Below are 27,882 nucleotides of genomic sequence, written 5' to 3'. Positions count from 1 at the left end.
GCCTGAACCTGACCAGACCATAAACGCAGCATTGACACAACATAACATTAAAAAATCAACACAAGAAAGTGTCCAAGATTTGCAAAACTGTATATTAAATAAACAGAACATTTTCACATTTGAGAAGCTTGAAGCCAGTTACAAATCTACAAAACACAAAACCTCTGTGATTAACAAAACTAAATATTCACAGCGAGATGGCAGCTAGACAAGATGGCTGCCAAGAGAGACCGCGGTTTGAATCAGTGTTTCAACATTTGTAAGCATCACGTCTCATCACGGATATTTTTTATTGAGATGTCTGGATGTCAACCAAGTAAACATCTTCTCCTGAACTGAGCCAAAAGGTTTTTCTGCCAAAACATAACCAGATTAAAGACAACAACAAAGTGTCACAAGGATCGCTTCACGTTTTACTCTGACCTGTATTTAGACGCTCGGGGATGAGATGGACATAAAATCCTGTTTAAACTGGTAAAAAAAGAAACGAGGAGCCGTTGGTGTAAAGCGAAGAACAACAGAAGGTAAACACAAGTCAGCGCGCTGTCATAAAGTTCTGCCGCAGCTGCAGTTGTGTCGACCCGCCGAAGCCCAGCTGCTGAAAGCATTCAGCTGCCTATGCAGTGCAGGTAATGTAATCAGCAAACAGAGACTAATTGGGCAGTAAAACAGATGAACACACACACACACACACACACACACACACACACACACACACACACACACGTCTTCTTGCCTTATGAGGACTCTTCACTGAACACATTCGCTCTCTGTACATTAACCCTTCAGCACCTGATCTCCACATGGGGTCTTTACATTTAAACTGCAGCTTCACAGCTTCTATAAAATGTGACACTCTGTAGTGTCCTTAAACAAACCTGGCGTACAAACGAGGGTGATTAAATATAAATGTCAGCGTCTCGCTCGTGTTTGCACATAAGATCTGCTGTGCTGATAACTAAAGCCGGAGAGACGGCCGTGAGGTGGAGGCGGTCCTGCGAGACTCCACAGCAGCGGTGTGTTAGCGTACAATGAATATTTGATGTGTTTGGTTTATGACAACGCAGCTCAGTCAGTGTGTGTGTTGGGGGGGGAGGGAGGATAGTTAATGTGAGCTCTTTAAAGTAGAGGAGGAAATGAGGTTTGACAGCAGGGAGCTGTGGAGGTGAGGCAGCAGGCGTGAATCACCGTGCAGAAGAAGAAGAAGAAGCAGCAGCAGACAGGTGAGGAGGAGGCGTGAAGGGAAAATAAATGCCTCCGATCTCACAGCAGGTGATAAATAAACCGCAGAAGAATGTTTGAGGGGAATCTGTCTCATATATAAATCAACACATGGAGCAGAAAAACTACAGATAAGATCTAATTGTGAACATCATCAGGATAATATGAAGGTTGAATAGCTGAAAAATGCTGAAAGGAATTCGATACCCCACAACTTCTGTTATGATTTTAATACAAAGTGAACTTTTCCACTGGCTTGGTTGTGATGACTATAACATCTCCGCTCCCCGAGCTGTTCCCACACAGACTTCAGAGTACAATATGTGACGGGACAGGACGGTTACGATATTAGAGTGTATTTTTTCTATTTTTAATGATTCAAACTTTTCAAACTTCCTCCTCAAACTATGTTTTATTGTTCTGTTATCTTGTCACCTGGCAGGTCTCCAGGGATGTGAGTGCAGAGAAGAGATTCCACCGACTTCGTAGGTTCACGGAGAAGGAAAACAGTCAGATGGAGGTCAGTGAAACTTTAGGATAAAGTGTCATTTCACTGTCAGACAAAAGCATTTAGGCTTGCGTCTGAAAATAAAGTTGATATTTATGCAGCAAACGTTGTTGGAGCTTCGACTTCCTGTCCAAAACTTTGGTTTGTGCATGAATACACGCTCAACAATCCCCATCAGTCTCAGCTCTGCTTTGTGTTTAAGGATCGCTAGCAGATGTTAGCATGCAAACAGCTAAACTAAGATGATAAACAAGGGAAACAGTATGCCCTGTTAACATGTTAGCATGCAACTTCTAAAAATCAAATCAATCTTTATGTCTACAGCCAAAAAATAACAATCACATCACCTCAGTGGATGTGACCCTCGATTCAAGTGAGGGAAAAAATCCCGTTATTAAAAAAAAACGTTCTGACGGGGAACAAAACAAAGGATGGCAGCTCAGCAGGAGCATCACCCACACCTTTTCAACATCGGATTTTTTGGGGCCGTGTCCGACCATTTCTCTGATTTTCCTAAAACTGACAAGCCAACGTTTACTCACACCTCACGCTGCGATTGGCCAGCTGTTGTGAGAGACGAGCCAGGGTTGGAACTTTTCTCTCTCTAGTTCTCTTCGCTCCCTTTTTACACAGTTTCTCAACAGTTTCTGTCATTTGAATGCAACACCGTGAATGCCTTCCAGGAGAGACTGTGCACCGTTCTCCCCGTATTTAAATTATCAGGGTTATTGTGTTATTTTAACCCAAAGTATCATATTTTCCTAAACCAACCAAGTTGGTTCTTTGGGGGGAAACCAAACCAAACCGTGACTGTTTGTTGAGGTTAACAATCCAAGCATCTTAATATGTCGTACAATGTGATGTGTTTGTCAGCACGCTTTATTTTGAAAGTCTAACCGGATGATGTATGCTAGATATTAGCGCTGGCTTGCCTGTGGAGCCCGTCAGGTGCAAAACGGACGCTGGAGGTGCAGGTAGAGCGTCACAGTTTGATGCTCCAGGGCTCTGAGCTGGCTGCCAAGTTTGATGAGTTGGGGGTGAGAACGTGATGTCAACACGTTGTACGAACTACTTCTTTTCAAGAATTTACCAAACTGTGCAGAGGATCAACTACATTCAACATGGGAGGACTTCTGGTGCACATGCCGGTTCAAAGCTTCAAACATTTGCTGATATTTGTCACCGAATCTCTTAGAGGGACTCTGACGTGTAATTTTGGACTATTCTTGGCAAACATGGGTTTTTTTTAGCAAGCCTGAAGCAACATTTCCATATTTGTCAAAGCCGTTTTTGTACAAAGGTCTGATTAAGTCACTAAAACCAACACTAGCCCTGGTGGGTGTTTCCTGCGCTCTTGTGACAGCCCTCAGCTGGGAGTGTGAGTGTGTTACATGTGGATGGAGGTCAATGTCTCCCGCTGTGTACACAGCATTTCGAGTCCAGCCCCTTCGGGTCAGAGACACACTGACATCAGCAGTCTCTCCGGTGACGCAAGAGGACATGTTGTTTTTCGACTCCGACTAACAATCAGCACCACTGAAGACCCGGGAGAAAGCTCGCATTCACTGGAAGGTAACAGATGAAAAAACGCCGGTCTGGAAGATATTAGCCTGAGTCTGCAGCACAGCAGCAGTGTTGACGACCGCAATCACTTACAAATGCCAGAGAATAAAAGTAAAAAACATGTCGACTTAACGAAGACCATCCAAGGCCGACATGTTGAAGTTATGAAGCACCAGAATTATGTGTACGACCAACTTTGGATAAAAACACGGACAGTTTGGGAGCGATGCTTTTTGGGGAGAGTTCAGCTGAGTTCGTAAATAGTCCCGGCGAGCTCCAGGGCACAGTTTGGCCCAAACGGCGCCGTTAGTTGGAATACAGCGGTCGGTGATTGAGAGCACCGCGCTCTCCCGACAGCAGAGAACAATCTGGGCGCTCTGTCGGAGGAGACGGAGCGGCGGAGCGCCAAGAGCAGTCAGCGTATCGTGAAGTGCTGAAATCGCAGTCCGAGCTAAGTGTTGCAATTATGTGAACTGATGAATGAATGAACGGGAGCTGTCCAACACAGGTGTGCAGAGAAGAGTGAGCTCTTTGTGTGTGTGTGTGATGTCAGCTAACTGCTTCCTGGACGCCTGCTTTTATAAAAACGTATTTTCTCGAGGTTACAGTAGGAGTGATGTCAGGAGGGTCACCATCCCTCTCCACCACCCCGAGATCACTAAAAGGCAGAACAGAACCTATAACTGATAAATTATTGATCGTGTGTTTCAAAGAAGCGCTTCTATTTTAGCCGGAGCAGCTCGCCTTAACGGAGACCTCGGCGATTATTAGCAGCAGCGATGTGAGTGTCAGCAAACACGCCCGCTGAAACTCAAGGCGCAGGAAGTGAAATATTTTACACGGCAAAGAAGCGACTAATTCAAAGTTTCATGGGAGGTTATGTGACAGAAAGTTTTTAGGCGCATAACAGCAAAAAAAAAACCCACGTCATTTTACACTTCGGTTTTTATCTGAATTAAGCAAACGAGATGCTGGAAGGCAGATCCAGGCAAGCTGTTTCACTGCTTCCTGTCTTTGTGCTGAGTGTTGTCAATCTAACCTTCAATAAGAAAGAGAATAAAAACATTTCCCCTCAACTATTCCTTGAGCTGATTTGACTCATACGACTCCATATTTGATGACAATTAACATGTTGTTTTTCTTTCTGCATCAATTAAACAAAAGGTTTTTCCTCCGTCCTTTATATTCTTTAACACTGATGAAGTTATCTCACAGAATTGCGCTTCAGAAAAAGACGCTCTGTTCTTTATCCCCCCCAGAAGTGGGAATTGTCTCCACTCCCATCGACTTTGTATGTCGCTGTAGCTCATCGCGCGTGAGCTGCACTCAGACTGAAGTTAAGAAATACAATCGGTACCCCTGCGACTGTGCACAGCTCCTCCTAAAGCTGGAGGGGGAAAGCGAGCCGAGCCTCCCTCTGTGGCTCCATCGATTTTAAATGTTATTCTGGCACATTTACTGCTCGAGGTCAATAAGCCAAATGATGATCTACAGCTGTGTTGGATCCAAAACCCACAAGAAACACTGTGAAGTCCTGATCCATTTCATGAGCAATGTTTTTTCTTTTTTTTTTTAGTGGACGGGTGGTTTGGCCTCTGCAGATCGTTAAGGAGGTGTTAAAAAGCGAACAAGAAATAAACTCAAAGGGTTGTTTATTCTGCTGAGTGGCTCAGATTAACCATTTCTAAGGCTTATAAATCTGTAGCTAGTGATGTAATCTAACGTGTGTCCGATCAATAAATGTACATTAGCAGCAGCTCATTTGTGTTTTTGACCGGAAGCATTTTCCCTCCGGCTGCGTTCGTCGCGTGAGAAGCTCACTAACAGAAAAACCACAGTTATTAGATTCACTCTGTTCTTTCAGACGGAAACACGACAACATATAGACGCCCGGGGACACGAAATCAGTTTATTTAGAAACAACAAGCTTTATCTGCCATTTTAGATGAATCCATTATCGATTCATTCTTTTTGCTTTAACCTTGTTGATCTTCCTGTTTTGATCCCGTTGCTTTTAACGTATTATTTTCTATATTTGAGTAAGGAGACTAAAGCAACTGCTTTTTTTTTTTTTAGTCGGATTTAAGCGACGCTCTGTCTTACATGTAATCCCTTCACTCCAAAATGAGCAGCGCGCCAGAGGTCACAGATCATTTGTGTTTGGCTGGAGGAGGAGGGGGACCATGTGGACGACGTGTGATCCAAAGCCCGTGGCAGAGGAACGGTTGTGACACTTTCCAGTTGCGCTGCCGTCGAGCTAGCTGCCGTTTGTGCTCTGTGGTGTGATAATGGGCCACGCTGGGGAGCAAAAACCAGCTGCACTTGACCCTCGACCCACACACGTTGCGAGGGAGGAAGGGGGAGGGGGTATTTTTAGTGCCTCGCCAATGTGGATCTGAACAAACAGAGAATGGCTCAATACCGCTGCCTCCCCCAGGGTTCACAAAGCAGTTCAGAGAAAAGCAAAACCTTGTTGTGTTCTTTTATCTTTTCAAACCGTTCGCCGCACCTCCGCTGCTATCGATTCTCCTGCGATAAATCTTTTTTTTTTGTTCCAGTCTCCACCCTACATGGAAATGTCTCTGTGTGCACTGAAGAGGAATTCACTTCCCAGCGGACCTCAGGTTAAATCCCCCTTCCTCCCCCCTACACACACACACACACACACACACACACACATGCTGAACGGGCCGCGAGCCAAAAACATGAACTCAGCTGCCACCTTTTCAAATCCTTCAAATCTGATGGGCAGCTTGACACCGGTGACCCCCGGTCAGCCACGTTACACGCGGCCTCTTGTTCAGGCAACACTGGAGCGTGTAGGTTGGTCATTAGCGTGTAATCGTATAAGCCACATTGAGCCTGATTGTGTGATTCATCTCAGAGCAAGATGAGGTGAAGTGTTTCCATCATCACAGCCCACCGGCTTCTCTCAGAGCAACATGACTTATCTGAGGCCTCGGAGATAAATCCAGTCACGACCTCCAGGAGTACGAGGCCACGTATCTCAGCCCGTCTCCCGGTTCTGATTAAATGTAATGGGGCAGGTTGATCGTCCGTCGAGTGCTACGGACCAGAACAACCCCCCAAACGTAAGTCTTAACATATGAGAGCGAGCAGTAAATTATCATCAATCTGTTGAGCTCAGATATCAAAGACTCGTACTCCCAGAGACCGTCTTCGTTTCATACAATTAAAGGTGTTGACAGGTAAATGAGACTGTAGGCAAAATTTATAACTTTAAGAAAAAAAATCTGTATTTTGTAATCGTAGCCGGCTCTGAGGTCGCCTGTGCAAAAGACAATGTTTGTTTCCAACTTTGCCGATGTTGCAGCACGACGTCCTAAATCCTGCCGTAAAGAGACTTTCTTATCAGCTCCGTCTGGTGAGTCTAAATTTCAATTAAAAGAATTAAGCTTGAGGCAGTGGATTCTTTATTATGACTGACAATGTCCTACTGTAATTTGATGGGTGTAATGTTTGTAGGCGGGCACTAAAAATAGTTCATAAAATCACCACGTGGTCGTTTTAACCAGCTGAAGGGAAACAGGGTCATGAATAACACATCCAAGTCATTTTGCATGTTATCACAATGCGTTTTTCTTTTTTTTGCTTTTGCACATCGTTTCACGCCACTTAGTCTCTACTGACTGACTGATACAGTGCAGAGACAGGAAATGTCCAGGGATGTAAACAAGGACAAAGTCAGGCGAGTAAGGACAAACAATACGAACAATATAAAATAATAATATTGCAATATTTTGGCAGATATTGTGATTGTGATGAGTCACAGTTGGTAGGAATGATGATGTGTTTGTTGGGGTTTGAATGATGATGATGATGATGATGATGATGGAGCAAGTGTTGTAATGAACTATCTCTACAGTCTAGTTGGAATTATTGCTAATATTCTTAAGCTAGGCTAACTAGCTTCCACTTCCGATCCTCCTTCAGCGCCTCCAGAATCTGTTTACAGTCGTTTGTGTCGCTTTGTGGAGGGTTTGCATCCTTTGACAACCATTTTGCATCCGTTTTGTAGTTGTTTCGCATTCATTTCTGGAGAATTTGCAACTTTTTACAGCCATTTTGCATCCCTTAGAGGAGATTTTGCTTCCTTTGACTGCCACTGAACATCTCTTACTATTCGTTTTATGCGTTCGTAGATGTTTGGCATCTTTCTACAGCCAGTTGTCATCCCTTCAAAGTTTTTTTCTCATCTCTTCCTAGTCATTTGTGCCCCTTTTTGGTCTGTTTTAATCTCGTTCTGGTCATTTTGAGACTTTTCACAGTGGTTTGCCACCTTTCATGGACAATTTTCATCTATTGACAGCCATTTTGCATCAGTTTGTAGTCATTTTACATCTCGTCTTGATCATTTTGTGCTTCATTCTTGTTCTTTTTGAGTCTTTTTTTACGCTGTGATTGGACAGACGTCTTTCATTCCCGATGATATGTAACTACGACACTATGTGAGCTTGTTGACAGGAGAAAGAAGGTCATTGTATTAAGGCTCTTAGACGAGACATCATCATGTGCTTCAGCAGCAGCAGCTCATTTCCCAGCGATGCCCTCACATGTCTTTGTAACCCCAGCATGGTGAACACCTACACTACCCGCGGGGTTGGAATCACGGATGCTGTTTCCACAAATACATCCAACAGCAGTTTTATCCTTTTGTGTAAAATGGAAAATTACGCCTAAGTAGCTCGACTGACATTTTAGTTTATACAAAACAAATTTAATTTGACTTCTGGCATTTGATTGTATAATTGTTTCAACAGAGATTCGTATTCTTTACCGACCGTTTCATTACGAACAATCGGGATTTCAGTTTGAAGGCGTGATTTCAAAAAGTCATTATTAATGACATTTCCTGGATGAATTAATCTCCCTCTGCTTCAGACATGCGCCTCTGAAACTCCTACACACAGGGACGCTGTCATCTTTAAACTATTCCTCGTGGGACTTTCTTGAACTTATTAGGCAAAAACCAGGATTTAAGTGTTTTGATGTCTGGCTGATAACCAGAGCGAAATGTGGTGAGTCTTCGTGCTGCGAGGCTGAAATAGCAGAGCTCTCGCATAACCGAGGAGCAAATGATGCTTTGGGTTCCTTTACGACGTTAGAATAAGCTTAAGTTAAAAAAAAAAAAAAGGGTGGGGGGGTGACATCATGTTTTCTGACTGTGGCAAGACACACAGACTCGCTGAAACACAAATATCTAAAAAAGCAATTCCAAAACCACTTTCAACAGCTTGAAGCGTGAGTGCTGATTCCTTCTGACCGCCGCTGCAGAAACAATTCGGCCTGCCCACCGTGAGGAGACGCGCGTCTCTTTTGGCACGTCAGATTGACTCATCTTGTAGTTTTCCAGCAGCACGGCCGGGAACATCAAAACAATGTCTGTGCTCGCTCATGGGGGCAGGAAGGTAAGCCGCTGGCAGCCGCTCCGGCCACAGCGAGTGATGGAATGTGCTTCACTTCACATCAGATTCTGGTTCTGGTTCTGAGCGGAGAGAAAACACAGAGGACGGGCAACAGATGCTGCCCAGAAGATCAGAGAGCCGAACATCAGGACGTTTAATCACTGTGGCTGACGTGAAGAAGGAAGACGCTGACATGTTTGGCTTCAGTGTGTGATGTATAGATGCATCACACATGAATGTCAAGGAACAGAACCGCGAGAGGGCGCAGCTCAGAAGAACCTGGACTTCTCCTGTGCACATTTCATTCCCGTCCTGTCTCCTCCCAGCTGCACATCTAACCTTGAGCCTTAACTGTTGTATGTTTCTGCAAACCACAGATGGATCAAAACTTCATTATGTTGCAGCTTTACGTCTCTTTATGTTTTATTTTTGTGTGTTTGAGGTCCGGTTGGGTTTAGGCACCAAAAAAAAAACAAACTCTTGGTTACGGTTCGGATCGTGTTTTGGCTCACCTCGTTCTGTCGCCACAAAGACTGCTGAAGATTTTCCAGAAAATATCAGGTTTTGTTGCCACTAATGTCCCAACCTCTCATTAAACATATCCAGCGGTTTTTAAGACTATACATGTTGAAACGCCGTCTCTTGGCAGCCGTCTGGTCTCGATCGTGATCTCGTGTTGATATGTTACGCACGAAACTGAACCTCGGTTTGCAGAAACACACAGCAACATGCAATTTCTCCATGCAGCTGGATGAATCTCAATAAAAACATCCTGTCGCCCATCCTCCTTTTCCACAAGCAGTTCTCTGCTGCTGTAACAGGTCCATCTGTTTATTGTTCTATCAAAGACGCAGGTAATCTGATTTTTCCCCTCCACAGGTGTCATTAAAGGAACTGACAGTTTCTCTGCTACTGGCACACCGTGAGGTGCACTTGAGATGATTTAATAAAGTCTTCAAATTATCCATTTAGCCCGGCTCGTGCCTGAGAGTCGGACAGCAGAATCGAGGCTCGGAGCGACGTGGGAGTCGATGTCTATCCAATAAGCAGTAGATGTTTCCTGCCGCTAACAGGAAGGAAATCGCTTCTGATCCTTCCTGTTGAATCGCGTATAAACACTTTGTATCCGTACATATAGATTACGTGTGTGTGCCAAACATACGTGTTTGTATGAGAGAGGAGGAAAGACAGGATGCATGTTTGATTCTGGTGTGTGTTTGTTTGTGATCTGCTGATTATTTCCTCACGTAACCGATTAGTTGTTTGGTCTTTAAGTTGTCAGGGAATGGTACGAAACTGTTGTCCTCAAATGTCTCGTTCTGTCTGCAACCCAAAGATATTTAGTTTCCTGTCAAAGGAAACCAGAAAATATTCACATTTACAAAGCTGGAATTTGATCGATTAATCATTGCAGCTCTAGTTTTTTCATTTCCTTTGTCAGTGTTGCGACTCCTGGATGGTTTAATCATTACGTGCATCAAATCTACAGCGTGTCCGTCTGCACTCATGTACCAATGACTGTGTACACATCCGCGTGTGTGTGTGTGTGTGTGTCTACAGGGTTTTATGAGCTGGATGGCACACAGGGCTAAAGTGGAGCCCGGCGGCTGTATAGAGACAGACCCTTACAATCCAGAGTGACAGCTCTTTGTAGTGGAAACTATTCTTAGCCCTCCTGCGTCCATCGCGGGGGTCCGTTTGTGTCGGCGCCCGTCCAGCCTCGCAGGGCGGCCGTGTCACTTGATGGGCGCTGACAACGAACACTCGTGCTCACACCTGTCCACCACGGGCCGACGTCCATCCGGCAGAGGATTATCTCTCTTTGGTTCTTCCTCTTCTGTTTGCTCGCTCAGCTCTCTATCTCTTTGCCTTTCTGTAACTCTCAGCTCTTTTCTCTGCGCTACAAAGAAAAAGCAGACGGGAGCGCAGCAGGAAACAAGCCACTCGAGTTCTCATGCATCCCGCTTTCACTCTCGCTTTCATCTCGCTGGATGGCTCACACTCAGGAAACCACAAAAGGCTGATATTTGTTAGCGTTGTCCTCTAGCTTCCTCTCTTTGCTTCGCTCACCTCTCTTTGACCTCAATTCTGCGGCGTGCCGACTGTGTACTGAACTGTGTCATCACGGAGCGTCCCGATGGGTTTTCAAGCGCTAGATTAGAAGGTTTCTTCCCTCGTTTCAGTGTTAAATACTTGACAGTCAATCCCGAAAACACTCATCAAAAAGGTCAAAGCAATTGCTGTCAGATACAAAACGTGGCCATCGACTGTGAAGATGTTCCGTACGTGTGAGTCAAGAGACGAAATCGATCTCTGTGATGAGTCGTCCTCGTCTTTCCCTCCAACAGACACACTTAGTACGGAGGCCTGAAGATGCCAAAACCAAAGATAATATTGAAAATAAAACGTTTTCCATTTCATTTTCATAATTTGTCCATTTTTTTAATTTTTTTTTTTCTGTTTGAATTTTCACAGATCACTTTTTTATTTCTCTGTTTTCATATTTTATATTTCTTGAGGCTTCTCTGCTTCATTATTCAGTTCATAGTGTTCAATGGGGCTTTTTCCCTTATTTAATATAGATTGTGTTAGTGTCAGCACGCAGACAGAAAGCTAAATGTTAACAGCTGAAAGTAGTTCAGCCTGACTCATGCTGTTAGACACTCCATTGGGTTATAAAGGTGCACTTTGGTTCAAATAGGACACACAATCAAATAGCTGACACTGTTTCAATAAAAAAAACAACCTATTTTGATAATCGATTAACACCTTTGAGTAATTTTTTTTAAGGAAGAAAAGTCCAAACTCTCTGACTTCAGCTGCTTATATGTGAATATTGTCGGGTTTCTTTTCTCCTCTCTGACCCTTGTCAGCATTTTCCACCATTTCTTAGATTTTACTGACCAAACAATTATCGATTAATCAAGAAAATACTTGTCAGATTAATCAGCAATGGAAATCCGACAATTCGAACCCTTTCAACAAGCTTAAACATAAAGTCCAGCCGCCCTCACCACCTTTATAACCTACTAACTACTTTCACTTGACTCCATCACAGATCAAATTATTCCAAGGTGTGTCGATCCTGCTGCTTTTCTTCGAGATTTAAACTTCTTATTTCTAGACAGAGAAATAAAAAGCATCAGTCTTGAAGGCTGAATATGAGACTCAACAACATGAGCACAGTTGGACTCGAGTGATTAGCCGCCTCTTGCCTTGTCATCACGTACTACATATTCAGATCAGCCGTGACCAGCCGTCCTCTCCGCTGAGGCGACAGCGTGTAAATGTTAATCTTGTTTTGAGAACCAGTCCACAACACAGCAACACATCTCAGAGGTGGTTTTACAGCGTGATGCAACAAACAGCCCAGGTGACGGATGTTCACCACTCACACTTTAATGACAAAGTGCAACTACACGCATCACACTGTATAATACAGACGCTGTTTTTCACTCGAGGCACAAAATTACACAGGCAGAGAGAGAGAGAGTGTGGAGAGCGGAGTCATTTGAATATCAATGTATCTTGTCATACATGCTCATCCAAAGCTAATAAAGCCACGAAACAGAGGAGCAGCCCTTCCTTACTGGAGCTGAACAGTGTCGCGCTGGACTCTGGGGGGGTGAAAGGATCAGAAAGCACTCTCTGCTTGTAAATTGAGCCCCTTGAGGCCACAGATCACAGTCGCTGCTGAGGGTCTCTGAATGCACAAGGTGCTGCATGCATGAGAGAATGAAATGTATGTATATAACCTGTTCGCAAAAGCAAACCCACCAACTCACCATGTATTATCATTCGGCATTATCATCCACATACATAATGGAGCTGGCGCCCGGGAGGAGTCCGCCCTGCTGACTGTAGCAGCAGAGGAGCTTTAAACTGCTCTAATATGTATTTCGTATGCGTCGGAGGACCTGCGCCACCTGCTCGCGTTTGCAAATTACCACTAAAGACAACATACAGCGAAGGCATCGCTCACTCGTGGCGTTCACCTGTATGCGTCGACAAGATATGGGCGCACAGATGTGTCGTGGCGGTAATGAATATGTTAGCTTAGTTATGTGACAGTGCTGCATACAGTGGGGCAAAAGATGCACATGGGGCCACATGTTGTTCTCTCACCAGCGTGATGCCGCCCGAGAAGCTCTAATTAGGATCAAAATCTGTCCGGAGCAATTACCTCTCCCAACAATTAAGTTCTCTTGTCTGCAGTGTTACAGTGAACACAAACAAGCGCTAATGTGTTTGTTCTGTCTGGAACACGATGAGGAAAAAAACAACAACAAAAAAAACGTTTCTCTAATTTGCCGCCAGCCTTAAAATAGCAATGTTCTTGTAAAAATTAAATGTGTGAATAAAAAATGTACACATCATGTTAATTATTTGATTAGCACCTCGAGCGCTCCCCTCTCTTGTTTCCAGGCCTGAACATGTGTAGTAATTCTGTTAACCGATGCACAACCAGGGCAGAATAACTCAGTTATTCAAAGCAGTGTTTGTTATTACTGGTCCAGCAGTTAAGGCTTCACAACAGGAACCAAATGTTAAATATATCAATATGTGATTCACGAATAGAGGGATCGATCATTTTTGCATCATGATTTTCATTTTCTTTAAAAAGAAAACACAACTAAAGTCTTCTGACATTTGGAGAACAAGATCTGCGGGTCAGGACTGCAGTATTTCTACTTGCTGGATGTTTTGTCACACATTTCACCTTTTTTTTTTTAATAACAGCGTCTCGTGATTTGGATATTGTGTTGGTCGTTTCGTGTTTTCAGTGACCTTTCAATCAATTGTGCAGCCATTTGTACAATTGTAAGGTACATTTAGGGTCACAACGTCTAGTAGTTTTTGGTCTGGACTTCTGTTCTGTGGAGACCTCATCCACACAAATAATGACGATTAACACACACGAGCAACACAAGATGTGAAAAACCCTCAGAGGGGTTTGATCTGAGCACTTGTCAATACAAAAACAACACGAGTCCATTAAAACAAACACACTGCAAGAGAACACAATCCAACAACAGCTTTAAGACATGAATAGAGTAAAATCTCCCCTCTAATCAAAACATGTCATCATGTTTGTGGTGGAGCCGACTTAATGTTGAAATCAGTGCTGACAACAGATTTTAAACCCACTGAGGCGACGTGATTGTGATTTTGAGCTATATAAATAAAACTGATTTGATTTGATATGTACCTGATGTCACAGTTATCCTGCTTATTCGGGAAATGATCCCAAAACTCATCGAAATATTCTTTAAAATACAGATTAGAAGTGCAGGAAAACGAATGTTTCACTTCTTTTTTAGTGAAAATCGAAGGATCGTAAATATGTAAGCATAATATAATTGGTCTTCCCGCAGAAATACAGAACGCTGTGAAGATAATCATCTCGATGCACAATATCACCGATGATGACAGTTCCTCATGATCAACTTATCGACTTATCGAGTGCTTTTTTAATCACGATCTGCAACTAAATCTTGTGCTGTCTCATCCGCACTGGCAGGATATTTTAAAAAACCTTCGAACATTATCATCCAAAATGACAACGTGAGTGACAAGACTAAACTGCAATGAGAATTTAAAAACTACGAGCTACAACTAGGATTGATTTCTGCATTAGATTCTACAAGAACGGAGGAAAAGATCATACTGGACAACATGTGCACAGATACAGATGTTGTATTGTCCCCATGCAGCATAATTCAAGTGTGCAAATACTGTTATTGTGCAATGAGCAGCGTGCATGCAGACAGATGTGCACATGTGTTCATGCACTTTTTTTTTTTTCCTGCTGAATAAGAAGAACCGGACAGTGACAGCATTGCTTTACACCACACTGAGCTCCGTCACATTTCTACCTTGACATCCACTCAGCTAAAGCACACACAGGCCGGGAGGCAGATTCCAGATAGAGAGGATGGTTCAGATAAGGAGAAACATTTGAACAGGAGCGATAAGTTCAGCCTGAACCTGCAGCTGCTGGAAGTCTGATTCAGGGAAACACCACACGCCTGAATAATGAGAATTAACGTGTGCGCAGCGCTCGGTAAAGAGTTTGAGTTCGTCCACTGACAACATGTTCAATCTCTTCAAACTGAAGGGAATAAAGATGAAATTAATTACCGCTGACAGTCCGGGAATCCTCTTATTTCCCCCTGAAGTCCTGCAGCAGTTCACCGCTGCTCATCTTCTGAGCGGCAGCTGGCGGTCGGACAGTAATTTCCTCTCCGCTGCTGCTGTAAATCCAACTTTAACCATAAATCACCGCCTGGTTCCGATCGGCTCCGGAGAGAAAGTCCTCGTGTGTGTTCTGGGTGTTAAATCAAAAAAAGGGGTTAAAAGCAGGAAACGTAGCGAGGAGAGGAGCAAAAAAAAACAGAAAGAAGTAAAAGTAGACGGTGGAGATCTGCGGGTTAGTACCGCGGCTGAGTGAGCGCGAGCTGCTAAGTTGCGCTCCTTTAACAGGGAGAGTGTGTGTGTGTGTGTGTGTGTGTGTGTGTGTGTGTGTGTGTGTGTGTGTGTGTGTTCACCGACTGGACTTATGGTTTTAATATTGTGAGTGTGTGTATGTGTGTGTGTTTCTTTGTGTGTTAATGAGGTATTGCTCAATAAATATGTAAATAAATAAGATGCGCAACACTCATTAAAGGGTAATTCCACCAGTTTTGAACATAAAAAGGTCATATTATGCTTTAACTTATAACTCACGTGTGTCACTATGTAACAGATGGTACATAAATATATATATTTATAGACAAATATGTTATGAAATTTACAGTTGATGTTATTTTAGATCACACTACCTTTACCCGTCATGACCCGCCCTACTCTGCCTCTGATTGGCTACATCCTGCCCATTTACATAATGTGTGTGCAACTCCTGCCAAAGATTGGACAGAGGTGAGATGTCTCACTCTGTAAAATTAAAGTAGGTAAACCTTTTCTACCCCGACCCTCAAATAAAAGTATGAAACTGAAAATTAGCACGATATGACATCTTTAATGTACGTTTACAGGTCTTGAGGACCACTGCGTCTATTTTTAGAAGCCTTCAGAGGAAGCTGCATGTAATCTGATTGAGTTGCATTGTGGGTAGTGTAGGCTCCAGGTTTTCAAAAGCAGTATAGCATTTAACACGAGTGGATTCGTCATGGATACAGCTGAATCAGAGATGTCATATTTTTTTTATTTCAGTTCTTCTTCCTTCTCAAAACTGCCTACGTTAATGTCTACGTTGGTGATTTGATCTAATGTCTGGAGGCTAGCTAAATAAGCTACTGTCAGTTAGCAGCCACATAACTTAGCTTAGCATGAAGACCGGACACAGCTGATCTGGCTCCGTCTGTCTAAAGCTCGCTGTAATAAAGTTTGTAGGTAGATCCGTCCAAAAACAGAAATGTAAACATGGTCATTTGAGGGACCTGACCGGGGTTTTGACCCGTCGACGTGCGTCTGTGTTTCCAGCTTTAGAGGTTTGTTTTGCACTGCCGGTAATTTCAGCCAACTGGCCGAGTCAAATCTGTGCTGGAGCCTTTCAATGAGCACAATCAGTCTCAACTGGCTTTATGAATTTTTGCACGAGAAGAGAAATGAAAGAGGAAGGGAAAGCCCCTTGAGTCTGCTGTTGCAGTATCCTTTATTCTATACGTTTAATTCAGCTTCTCCTCATTTTTCACCTCTGCCTCTTCGCCTGTGCCACTGGCAATTTCGTATCAGACATATCCTTAATTAAAAGTGGTTATATTAGCAGGAGTGGCTGGGAAACCTCCAGGTTCGCTTCATGAATGACAATTACAGACTACCTGGTGGTATGGAGAGTTATTTCCTTTCATACAGAGCAGAACATACAAGCCAGTTGGCTGTTGGCTGTAATCTGTGCGGTGCGTTCAGGTGCAGGTTTTCGGCTGAGAGGACATGAGACGCTACACAAAATCTCTGATGTGCTCTCAGGTGTCTCTTTTCTCAAAGCTGTTGTTCTTTTTAACCAAAGGCTGAGTCGAACTAATGCACTCCTCGAGAGGATTCGGGGCTGGAATAATTTACGGCTAATGAGGGCTGAATTTGTTGTGATCACAGCAGAAAATCCAAGCTGAGACACTCATGACCCTCCTGAGTGATATTCATACTTGAATGTGTCTGAAGTTATGTTGCAAGCAGAGAATGCATCACGGTAAAATGTGGAGTGAGTGGTTGTGGAGGGTCGGCTGGAGGATTAGCTACTGAAAATGCATCAAATACTGTCAGCGCTTTCAGGATTAATCGGGAGATCGTAGTTTCCCCATTATGAAGCCTCGCAGTATATTAACACTCACAGTCTGGGGAATCTCTTCTGGGTAAGCAGCTAATCAATCACCTCACCACGTGGTGCGTTTGAGCTGCATATCGCACCGTGAATACAATCCTTCCCGTTACTTAAATGGAACTGTCTGGGGCCTGCGAGCAGTTGCAGTAAATCCCTGAACAAAACACTGTGTTTCTGCTTGCAAAACAAACACACACACACACACACACACACACACATAAGCTTTTAACATGAACTTTGCCCATAAACAGAGTTGAACTTTACCCATAAACAGGGTTCAAGGACCTCCTCAATGTGTCAATAAGCTCTGCAGAGCTGAAGCAATCATCTCCTGGATTGAATTCTCCCTGAAGTATAATGTTAAAAAAAGAATTAAAAAAAAATATTCTGCCATTTATGATAAATGTCTTATGATTTAATGCTTTTAGCACAGGAGAGGCTTGATGCATTCGAAGCAAGTCGAGTCGGTACGACACCTTCTGTCCTCTGACCTTTTCAAATTCGAGGGAGGAAAAACTCCTCCAACAGTTCTCGACTGGAAGAACGATGGAAAAACCTTCTGGAGGAGCCACGGAGGAGGGATCCGTCTCCGAGGACAGACAGACATGCCACAACACAGACCAACTAAATCACTACTCAGCGATAAAATATCTGATGCAAGTAGAGGATGAAATAAAGATGAAGACTCTCAATCCAGCAGGATCACACGATTCATAAATCATTATCTTACACTTGTTGCATCTAAATTGTTGCCTCGCTCTTTCAGCTTTTCTCTAGTTTGTTACTTATCTAAAGTCAGGCATGTAACATCTGTTGTTAAAGATGCCGCAGTATGAGATGGGAATAGATGTCGAGCAGCTTCTGTGACTTTTTGTCCTCTTTGTGTGGACTGACGTTAAAACAGCCTCGAGCTCTCTCAGGCTTTAGTGTCACGGCGTCCATCAGACAGGCATCACTGCCTCTGTACTGAAATGCTTTCAAACGAAGTGAAATTAATGAAAACTTCAGTGGAGAGCCTGATGTACATCTCCCACCCCTCCCCATCGTCCCCTGAGGCAATACAATAACAGCGTCTGAATCAGCCTACTGGCACATTTATAGGCTCTGTTTGACTCGAATTTGATCACGGTACCATCTGTATCTTGTTTTTCTGCTATAGAGGCGCTGCACGAGCTATAAAAAGAGACACGTCTGATAAATTAGACGTAGTTCGTTCGTTCTTTCAGACAACCTCAGGGCAAAAAACAGTTTAAGTCTTATTACGTATGCAAAAGTGTTTCTGGTTGAAAACAGCAAAACGCAATATGGTATTTAACTAATGACAGTGAAAGTATGACTGTGTGTGTGTGTGTGTGTGTGTGTGTGTGTGTGTGTGTGTGTGTGTGTGTGTGTGGAGTGACTGGAAGGTGAAGCCAGCAGTGCCCAGACTGTCCAACAGAGGGAGCCAGAGAAGAGAATGAGACACAGCAAAGTATTAACATTGATAATGAGGCTCACATCATGATGAAATATAACAAAAACTGTCCTCTGATGTTTAAAAAGAGATATTCTTCTGGTTTATGTCTTCCTCTAATCTCTCTCACCTTCCTGCAGCTTGCACTTCTAAAGCACACACATCTTTTCACAGCTGTGTGACAGGATAATGTTTGAGGAGAGATTAGTCCCACTGCTACAGGTTAATGTAAACACTGGATGTATAGATGAGATATTTATGATCTGGCTCGGGAGCTCGACGAGGATGTAAAACGAAGGTTGAGTCAAGTGTGCTTACATACTGAACATGCCACTGCACACAGGGAATTTAAAGGAACAGTTTGTCCATAAATAATAAAAACTGTAGTCATGAGCTCCTCTCCCCGTGCCGGCGGAAAGTTAGGTGAAGTTTTGTCGTCCACAAATCATTCGCTGGACTTTTACAGCAAAACCAGTGTTTCAGCATTCCTCCTGAACAACTGAAGAAGATGGGGAACCTAAAAGTGTCTCAATAAAACTCCCAAGAGTCCCGGGATCCCAAACTAGTTTCAGAAAACGTTATTTACATCCTTTTTAAAGCACAAATCTTCACTGTAGCTGCTGAGCTAAAAGTGTTAGCATGCACGTGCGTCTGAAGTGTAAATAATATCTGTGATATCTGTTTTGCGGACTTAGAAACTTCGCCTGACTTTCCATCAGCATCGATGTGAGTAGACAATTACTAAACCCTAATTTTTGGGTGGACTTATCCTTTATAGACATACAAGTTAAAACAACTGCATGTTGTCGAGGTATTTGTTTACATCCGGGGCAAATTTCACCAGCTGGACATGAGGCTGCCGAGACGTTCAGGCAGGTAGGACAAAGAAAAAAAATAAATCTGTGCTCCACATTGTTTCCTTGCAGGCGCTGAGCTGAACAGGTTCTGCTGACAGTGGGAATAAACAGGTGAGAGTGTTGTGTGTGTGTGTGTGTGTGTGTGTGTGTATTTGGGTCAGCTGTGGCTCGGCATCTGATCCCTCGTACAGACTTGTTTTTCGGAGTCTGGACACGCTGTTTGACTCCGACCGTTCAATTGGCATTTAGCAGGAACACATTCTCTGTGCCAGGACAATGAGATCAGTGCACTGCGGCATCTAAAACTGATGGTTTTGAACCTGAATGGAGGCCATTGATATAATAACTTGTTTGTGTTCATACAATGTACAGTGAATCATTACAGTTAATGTATGTGGAGACACATGTGGGTCACATGAGACAACATGAAACACCATCAATGTTTCATGCTTCACTTCCTCATTATGGCCAAATTATCTTCCATTGAATTAGTGAAGGCTTTTAATAGAGGGAGCATCAATTAGGGCTTTGTCAACATTCAATGTGGTAGCCTACTTTCTCCTGCAGTAATTGTTATTGTTTGATTAGCTAGAACTTTGTTTTGACCAATGTGGCCTGGATGTCACATCAAATAATTTTTATTTTCATTTCAAGAAAGCCATTGTTAAAAACTGGTGTTCACAGAATATTTTAAATCGACCTGCAGCGTGTAAAACATAAAACATATTGGGAGTTTATAAGTTCAGTTCAGGACTGTAGCTCCTTTTCTCACTAGAGCGTGAACACGGCTTCAAATGAAACATAAAAGAAAAGGAAAGTTCAGTCATGTCAACAAGAGAGTTTTGACATGTCAGTGGTTTGCAGAAACATCATCAACGTTTATTCGGGTAAATTCTGGCGATAAATGTTGGCAGTGTACATTTCTCTCTATGTGATGTTCTGACAATGCTGTGCTCATGGTTCTGGTTTGGCTCAGGTCCAAAAAACACTTGATTATTGTTTGGAAAATGATCGTATTCTGGTATGAATCACCTGCGGTCTCCAGAAATATGACTGGAAATGTCTCCGCTTCCCGTGTTAAGCATCAGTGCTTTTGTCCCGAGGGCCACACCAGAAATATCCAGTGGTGTCACGCTGACAAAATGTTGAAACTCAGGTTTGAACTGTGATCCCTGACTCTTCAACTCCACCACCATCCCCATCACCTCCAGATGTGATAGTCAGGTCACTGCATCGATGTTGATGTGACATGACAAAATGACAAAATAGTGCATAATGTGGTTTACAGAAATATCAACATTTTATCCTGGCGACAGGAAAGATTTAAGAAAATATCATGTTTTGGCTGATCTGGGTCTGTCGCCGCTAACATGGCTGGAAAATGTCCCAAAATCTCCTTAAAAAACATGGAGTAGTTTCTTAGTTGCAAATGTTGAAACACAGGCTTGAACAGCGGTCGCTGGCTTGGCGGCAGTCTCGCCCACCAGCCCTCCTCCTCCTGACATGACGGTCATATACATGTAATACGAACATGATACATATTGTAGGAGCGTTGAAGTAATAAACGTACAGACGTAATGCAGCTGTGGTTTGCAGAAATTTACATTTACATAAGCCTTTGACTTTATAAAGACAGCGAGTCGATGGTGAAGCACCTGAGCTTCTGTTTCGCCATGTGGGGATTGACAGCAACACGTAATGGAACAGCACACACACATTCCCCAACACGGGCAACTCGAGGCAACATTCGAGCAGCCAATCGGTGCATGTTTCCATTCAAGCCTTCACGTGCGCTGATGCGATGGCCCGAGTGTTCGTCAGCCAGAGATCCATCGACAGTAACAGCAGGGTGTTAAGAGAGAAGCAGCACAGTCGCGCTGAAAGACTCTCAGCTCTGTTCTCACCCTGCTGCCTCTGACAGCAACTGGCAAAGGCATGATTCTCCCCTGGGGAGGCTGCTGCCGAGAGACCGGAGTGGGCGGACATCAGCTGTCCGGAAACCTGCAGGACCTTCTCTGAATCAGGACCAGGTTTACTGTGGGGTAGGAATCCTGGTGGTTTTTAAATGTTTGGGAATCGGTCCAGATGTAATCCTGCAGGGAAACGTCCGTTAAAAACTGACATGCTTGTTTTTCCAGTTGAAAGTCTGAGGTTGTTATTCTGAGGGCTCGTGTCTGATGATATTAAGGAACTACTTTAGTGAAAGTAGTCCTTAATAATAAGATCCTTCATGTAACCGGAGACTCAAGGAGGGGAAGTCCCACTCACTGAGAACTCCTGCCCGAGGAGAAGTCCTGCGATGTGAGCTGGTACAGTTTTTGCCTCATCACAATCAGCTGAATACTCAACCACGACTTGGGAAATAAAGTCTCCTGTTTCCAGCTCTGACTCACATTTCAACCGTCATCTTCCTGCAACAACTCACTTCTCGCGAGACTTCAGAATGAGACTAACTAATCAATTACAGTTGAACTGGCCCCTCAAATCTGTTTCAGTCTTTCCCCCCGATCATCATCGACCATTTTGACCTGTTATTCCTCTTTATTTTACCTAAAAATACCAAACACACTGCACCCACCACTGACTCTCAGACTACAGATTCATTTATCATGTTGCTTTTCAAATAAGATTGTTTAAACGACTTACAGTCCTGTGTGGTCTCCCTCATGAGCCCGGGTTGTGACACATGACATTTTTAAAGCCTGATTTGTTTCTTTTCCCAAGCCTGGAAACTGTCGTGTAGAATAAACGTAACTGTTCTGACTTAAGCATAAAATATTGGGTTCAAGCAGGATCACATCGCTAAAAGTTAGAAGCTGATTGAGAAAATATGTTTTTGGAGTTTGTTTAACCTACTTTCATACGCAGAGCTTCTTCCTGGAAATAACCTGAACTTACGTCTCCTGAGAAATGCATCTGTCCATGTGCTCGGTACTCACTGATAAGGAAGCTTCACAGTGTGTATAATTATTCTGAGAACAGCTGCAGGTGTTTATTCCCGTGGACGAGAGCGCCACAATACGTAGGTTTGACCACATCCCCGGGTGTAGAAATAGCCATTCGCAGGATCTCGTTATCTCCCTTTTCACACAACTACTGACCGACATAGATTACTTCCCCCTTCTCCCTCCTGCAGTAAACCTGAAGCCAAGCCAGCGCTCTCTCTCCAGCAGGGTTCACACTACAGATTTCTGTGATGGAGAATCCAAACCAAACACAAATCTCTCCTCAAAGACTTGCATCGTGATGAAGTGTTTTATTAGCCTCCAGTAAATAATGCAAACACAGAGAAGCAGAATTTCCTCCCTCTTAAATTAATCCACAAATCTCCTTCTGGAAGGAGACGACAACGTGTTTTTAAAATGCTGGATGTGATTTAAAGTTTGCTCAAGTTGTGTTTAATCTGTATGAGGTCAACACTGATTTAGAAGTCATTATCAGAATATAGTTCAGTATTCATAAAGCTCTTATGATTAAATAATAGTCAAGCTGCAAAGCAAGAATCTACACTAACAAATTATTTAGCCAAACAGTGGTCAGGTTCAGCGCTGTCAGTAATATGAAACATTAACAGTTTAAAAAGGCACTTAGTTCTTAACCCTGGTACATTTGCGTCTGACTGCCATCTTCGTGGCTGGTTTGCGTTACGCTTATCTTATCTGAAATTCTTGGAGCTCCGAGCTAAAAAATGCAGCAGTCTTTACGCCAGCGTTCTGCTTAATGGGCCTCCAATAAGTTGTAGACGAGTTGATGGAAACAAAAAAACAAATAATTCATGCACTGAAAAATAAAGTTGGAGAACGAAACGTGATGTCTAAGAAGAGACCAGAACCCCAATGTTTTCTAAATTTCCAATCATTTATGAATGTGTTCTGTTTTTTCACACAGCTCCAGAGGAATGCTGCTCAAAGATTCGTCCTGAAGAGCTTCTAAACTTTACTCTATAAAGCCGATGTGTTCAGCAGTGATGTGGAGGGTTGGACGGTTGAAACGAGAACATGTCTCACGCCAGCATTTTCTAAAACATTTGTAACTCCAAATTCTGCCCGTCTGCAGAAGGGAGTCAATAATTAGAGTCTCCGCTGGACAAACACATTTGTATTTATGAAAGGTAACCACTCCTTCCACGTCGAGCTCGTCAAACAAGACAGTAGTTCTGCAAACAAACGGCTATTGTTTAATCCTGTCGTCATCAACAAGTAAATTCTTTGTCAGCATTATTCATAATTGAATTGAATCATGAGCATCTTCTGTAACTCTAATCAACTTTAAATTCATCCCTCAACCAAACAGCTTAATTTAACGGAGCCACTGCTTAATTTAACTAAACAGGCTCAGTTTAAAATGAGATTACTGAGGATGTTAATTATGAGTGAATCATGGAGAGAGCAGCAGATAAAGACACACACAAGTTGAAGTTTGGGATACTGACAATGAACTGATTACACCATCCTTCAAAGAAAAAGTGACTGTTTTAGTAGATACTGACTTGATACTACGATACGATACGATACGATACGATACGATACGATACGATACGATACGATATACTTTATTCCTCTGGAATAACATCAGACAATCTGGCTCTGCTGATGCCTTTAAATCTAAACTCAAAACTTTCTTCTTTGACTTGACCTTTAATTAGTGCTTGACTTCAATTGTTAGCTTCTTCACTCGGTCAGTCTCAGTCACAAAGAGTCTCTTACCTAAAGTATTAGAATTCATATTGTCCTCCTCCTCCTCCTCCTCCTCCTCCTCCTCCTCTCTTTTCATTCATGCTCCCTTCTGATGGACCACGGGCCTCTGAGACCATCTACCTCTGGATCACTGCTCTCCTTATATCTGTATTTCTGTCAAATGTGATGCCTCTTCACTCTGATCTTTTCTGCTTTCCTGCTAATTATCTTGCTCGTCCTGTCCTCCTCCAGGTCACGACGCTGGAGAGGAGGTCGTCCGGCTCGGGCGCCGCTTGGCGATGCCTCGGTCTGCTCAGTCGTCTCCTCCTGAATCCAACCACTTTACAGAGGATGTCGTTCACTGTGCTGTTTGTTAAACCCACTGAGGCAATGTGAATCTGATTTTGGGCTATATAAATAAAACTGATTCGAACTGATTTGAAGAAAACACATAAAAAGAACAGCACACAACACAGATAGCTGCAGAATCCCTGCAGCCTCGAGCAGCTTTATTTAACACTGCATGTCATAAATAAATCTGAACAATTCTGCTCAGCAATCAATTCAATCTGTGCAGAATTATGTTTGTAAATTGGACCCAGAAGTGGACAAACCAGACCAGGAGACGGTTTAAAGGATTTTATCGTTGCACTCAAAGGGAGGTTGGGAGCAGAGCAGCAGGGAGGCTCCGTGGAACAGGTGGAGGCTCTGAGTGGCGTGTGGGCTGGCGTGGGGGAGCGTAGTGGGTGAAGCCATGAGCTGGCAGAGGAGTGGAGCCAGGACCAAGATGAGGCTGGTGGCAGAGGTGTGCGAGGCTGGGAGGCAGGTGGCTGAAGCCGATGTTTGAGGCTCAGGCCAACACAGGAGATAATGAGAAGAAACAGGTTTGGGGTTGAGCAGAAACACAAAAATCAGAGCTCGAAGGATTCATCTACCACACGGTGTAGACGGAAAACAATCTGGCAGCGAGTGTAGAGCAGACCAGGGTGTTTAAAGCCCAGATTAATGATGAGGCGTGCTGCAGGTGTGTGTGAGGCGAGAGCTCCAGCTTTCTATGAAAACACTGCCAGCCTCGGAAAACCTCCCCTGAATGACACAGCAAGCACTGTTGAACACAGTACCTCCAAATCAGTCTCCACAACACATGTTTTTAATATTCACTTGTCGAATATGTTTTGAACTTTCAGCCCAGAATAAAATGTTGGTTATTATCGCGTCTGCAAATCACTGAATCACTTAAGATCTGACTTTTATTTTGGGATTTTTGGGATATTTTTTAGGAGACCTCTGGGCAATTCCAAGCCATGTTTGTGGTGACAAAACCAGATATTTTAAGCCAGAACGTTAACTGACGAAGTGTTTTTTTGTGGCAGAATACAAGCACAACATTGTCATAACATAAAACTGAAAATTGAACGCAAAGAAACATGCTCAAAGATGGAAATGGTCAGACTTCCTGTGAAAAACAGCTGGATTTGGTCACTACAACTTATCATCCACTTGGCCGCCCTGTTGTAATAACACCACCACTTTCCCCTCCACCTACTGTTGCAACAGGCGGCTAAACAGCAAATAATGTGAACACGATATTACACGTTTGTTGCACATGTCAACCTCGGATGTTACTGTGGTTTGCAGAAAACATTGACTGCTGCACGAAGCTGTAAATCATCTTATAATGTGCCCTTTTCCTGTCTTTATTCCTCTGACATGACACATCACATAACTGAATTAAGTTTTTTAACACCTGATTATGTCGCAATCCTGTCTGTCAGCTCTTTGTGCAACATACAGTCTGAAAAAATGCGTAGTCACATCCTGCGGTCTGTTTCCATCATAAAGCCCATTAAGAAGTGATTGCTAAATAAAACTCTGGGTTGTTTGTTTGTTGGTTAGCTGCCCCGAGACTGAGAGGCCATAATTACGGTGATTACTGCATATTTAGAGTGGCAATAATTGTAATAATGGGTGGAAAGCTGGTGGGGTGCCTGATCATCCTGTTTTGGCTACAGGCCATTCGGTTAGTTCCACTGTGGTGAAATCCCATTAAAAGCAGTCGGGTCAGTAGCTGCTCGCTCCACACAAACGACTTTTCATCATGTGGAGCTGAACACATGCAGCTTATACCGACATTCGTGCGGTTTAAAGCAACTGCTGCACCGATATTGAGACGATCAGCTGTACATATGTGATGCTGGAAGAAGCTGCTGTCCATTTCTGCTTCTCTTTGCTTCTCTCTCATGCTTTTTCTACTGCCACACATCTGAGACATTGATTGATGATATTTTCTCCAGGGTGTGTCGTCACAGAAAAAGGTTTTTGGGTCTTGTTGTTAATTCCAGCTCTCTCTGGCTGACGTTCACAGGCTTCAGTCACAGCTCATTTCATTTCTCGCAACCGGTCCCAGAGAACGACAGAAGAGTTGTTGTTTCTTTGTTTACATCTGACCAACGTGAGATCACCTCCCGCCCTGCAGTTGTGTCTTTGCATCCATTTCCAATTACAACCGTATGATTTCAATGAACACTGAGAGAGCAGATTTTTTTGCATGAGTCATTTTGCTGTACAACAACAATCTTGTGCTTTAGTCCTTTAGTCCGCTACGTTTACGGTGTTTGAGTCGTGGTCGTGCGGGTCATAAAAACAACAATGATTTCATCTGTCATGATCTAATAACGAGACTTGAGTGAGAGATTACAGGCATGAAGCCTATAGCTGCTCTGTGACGCTCAGCACAGAGCTAAACTAACAGCAGATATTATGTTTACTCACTATATATATTTTATAAGCGAGAGAGAGAGAGAGAGAAATCTGATATATTTCTTAATAGTTTTGTATCATCAACATGTATTGATTAACATTAACACTGAAATCAACCTTTACATGTATTGAATTAGGCTTTTTAATAATGGTGCCTACTTGTAATTTATATTTGAGTCCAATGATGGAGCCTCTCTCTGTACTGAAAAACATACAAATGATTATTTTCCAAATTTGAAATACATGTCAGTATACGCAATTACCAATATATTTTTAAAATTACTATATTGCTATTATATTCTTGAATGACAATATATCAACATTTGAAGACTTATTCCATATATTAAAATGTATTTTGATATATTCCAAGATATTTTTAATTGGACTTCAGTACCGGTCAGATGTTAGCATGCTTACATTAGCTTATTAGCAGGTAAGTAGGTAGATGACCACCTGACACCAGGTACTGTAGACCGCCTCCTCTACACTGGGCCCCTTCGCTCACATTAATACATTTGAGACAGGAACTTCATCATCATGACAGCCTGATTTCACGATGCGTTTATGTAAGACGTGACTCAACTCTGTTAAAATCATATGAACCACTGGAGCCGGCCAGAGTGACGTCCTGTCCTCCAGAGCCTTTCGATATAAATAGCCTCTCCTCATTATCGAATCCAAGATTAGAGTTTGAGTTCTGTTTGTTTGTTAGTTCTGTGCGGTTTGTCTTATTTATGTGAATCCTCATAAACACATTCTCCACTGGATGTGTAATTATTTTTTACTTCAAACTGTGTCGGGCCCTCTACGGTGCTGTTTGCCCTGCCGACACTGACGGTTGTGATGCCAGAGAAGTATGTTTAGCAGAGATAGAAACACAATAATTAGAAGTAACGAGGTAGGAAACGATAAGGAAAATATGAACAACGCAGAGGAGAAACTAAAACACAACAGTGAAAGTTAACTGGTACAGAAAGACAAGAATCTTGAGGACGATCGCAGCTAAAAACTTAAAGTGTATGTTTATTGAACAGGAGAAGTGACAGATCTCAGGCTGCCCTGCTGAGTTTAATATAATGTAAATATAATATAATGTCT

The 27,882-nt window shown here is 43.0% G+C and overlaps 1 protein-coding gene across 3 annotated transcripts in view; it reads right to left on the bottom strand.

The window, feature by feature from the left end:
- The window catches only part of gcgra (glucagon receptor a), a 38,268-nt gene extending 23,118 nt beyond the window's left edge, over window positions 1-15,150 (bottom strand). For all 3 annotated transcript variants that reach the window (XM_037090166.1, XM_037090167.1, XM_037090169.1), the window contains exon 1: window positions 14,860-15,150. The gene's annotated coding sequence lies outside the window, so the exon portion shown is untranslated. The remainder of the gene's footprint in view (window positions 1-14,859) is intronic.
- Between the last annotated feature and the right edge of the window lie 12,732 nt (window positions 15,151-27,882).

Source organism: Acanthopagrus latus, chromosome 23, assembly GCF_904848185.1.
Source record: "Acanthopagrus latus isolate v.2019 chromosome 23, fAcaLat1.1, whole genome shotgun sequence".
NCBI classification, from domain to species: domain Eukaryota; kingdom Metazoa; phylum Chordata; class Actinopteri; order Spariformes; family Sparidae; genus Acanthopagrus; species Acanthopagrus latus.
The sequence above is the reverse complement of the archived record's forward strand: the minus strand, read 5'-3'. Positions and strand labels throughout refer to the sequence as shown.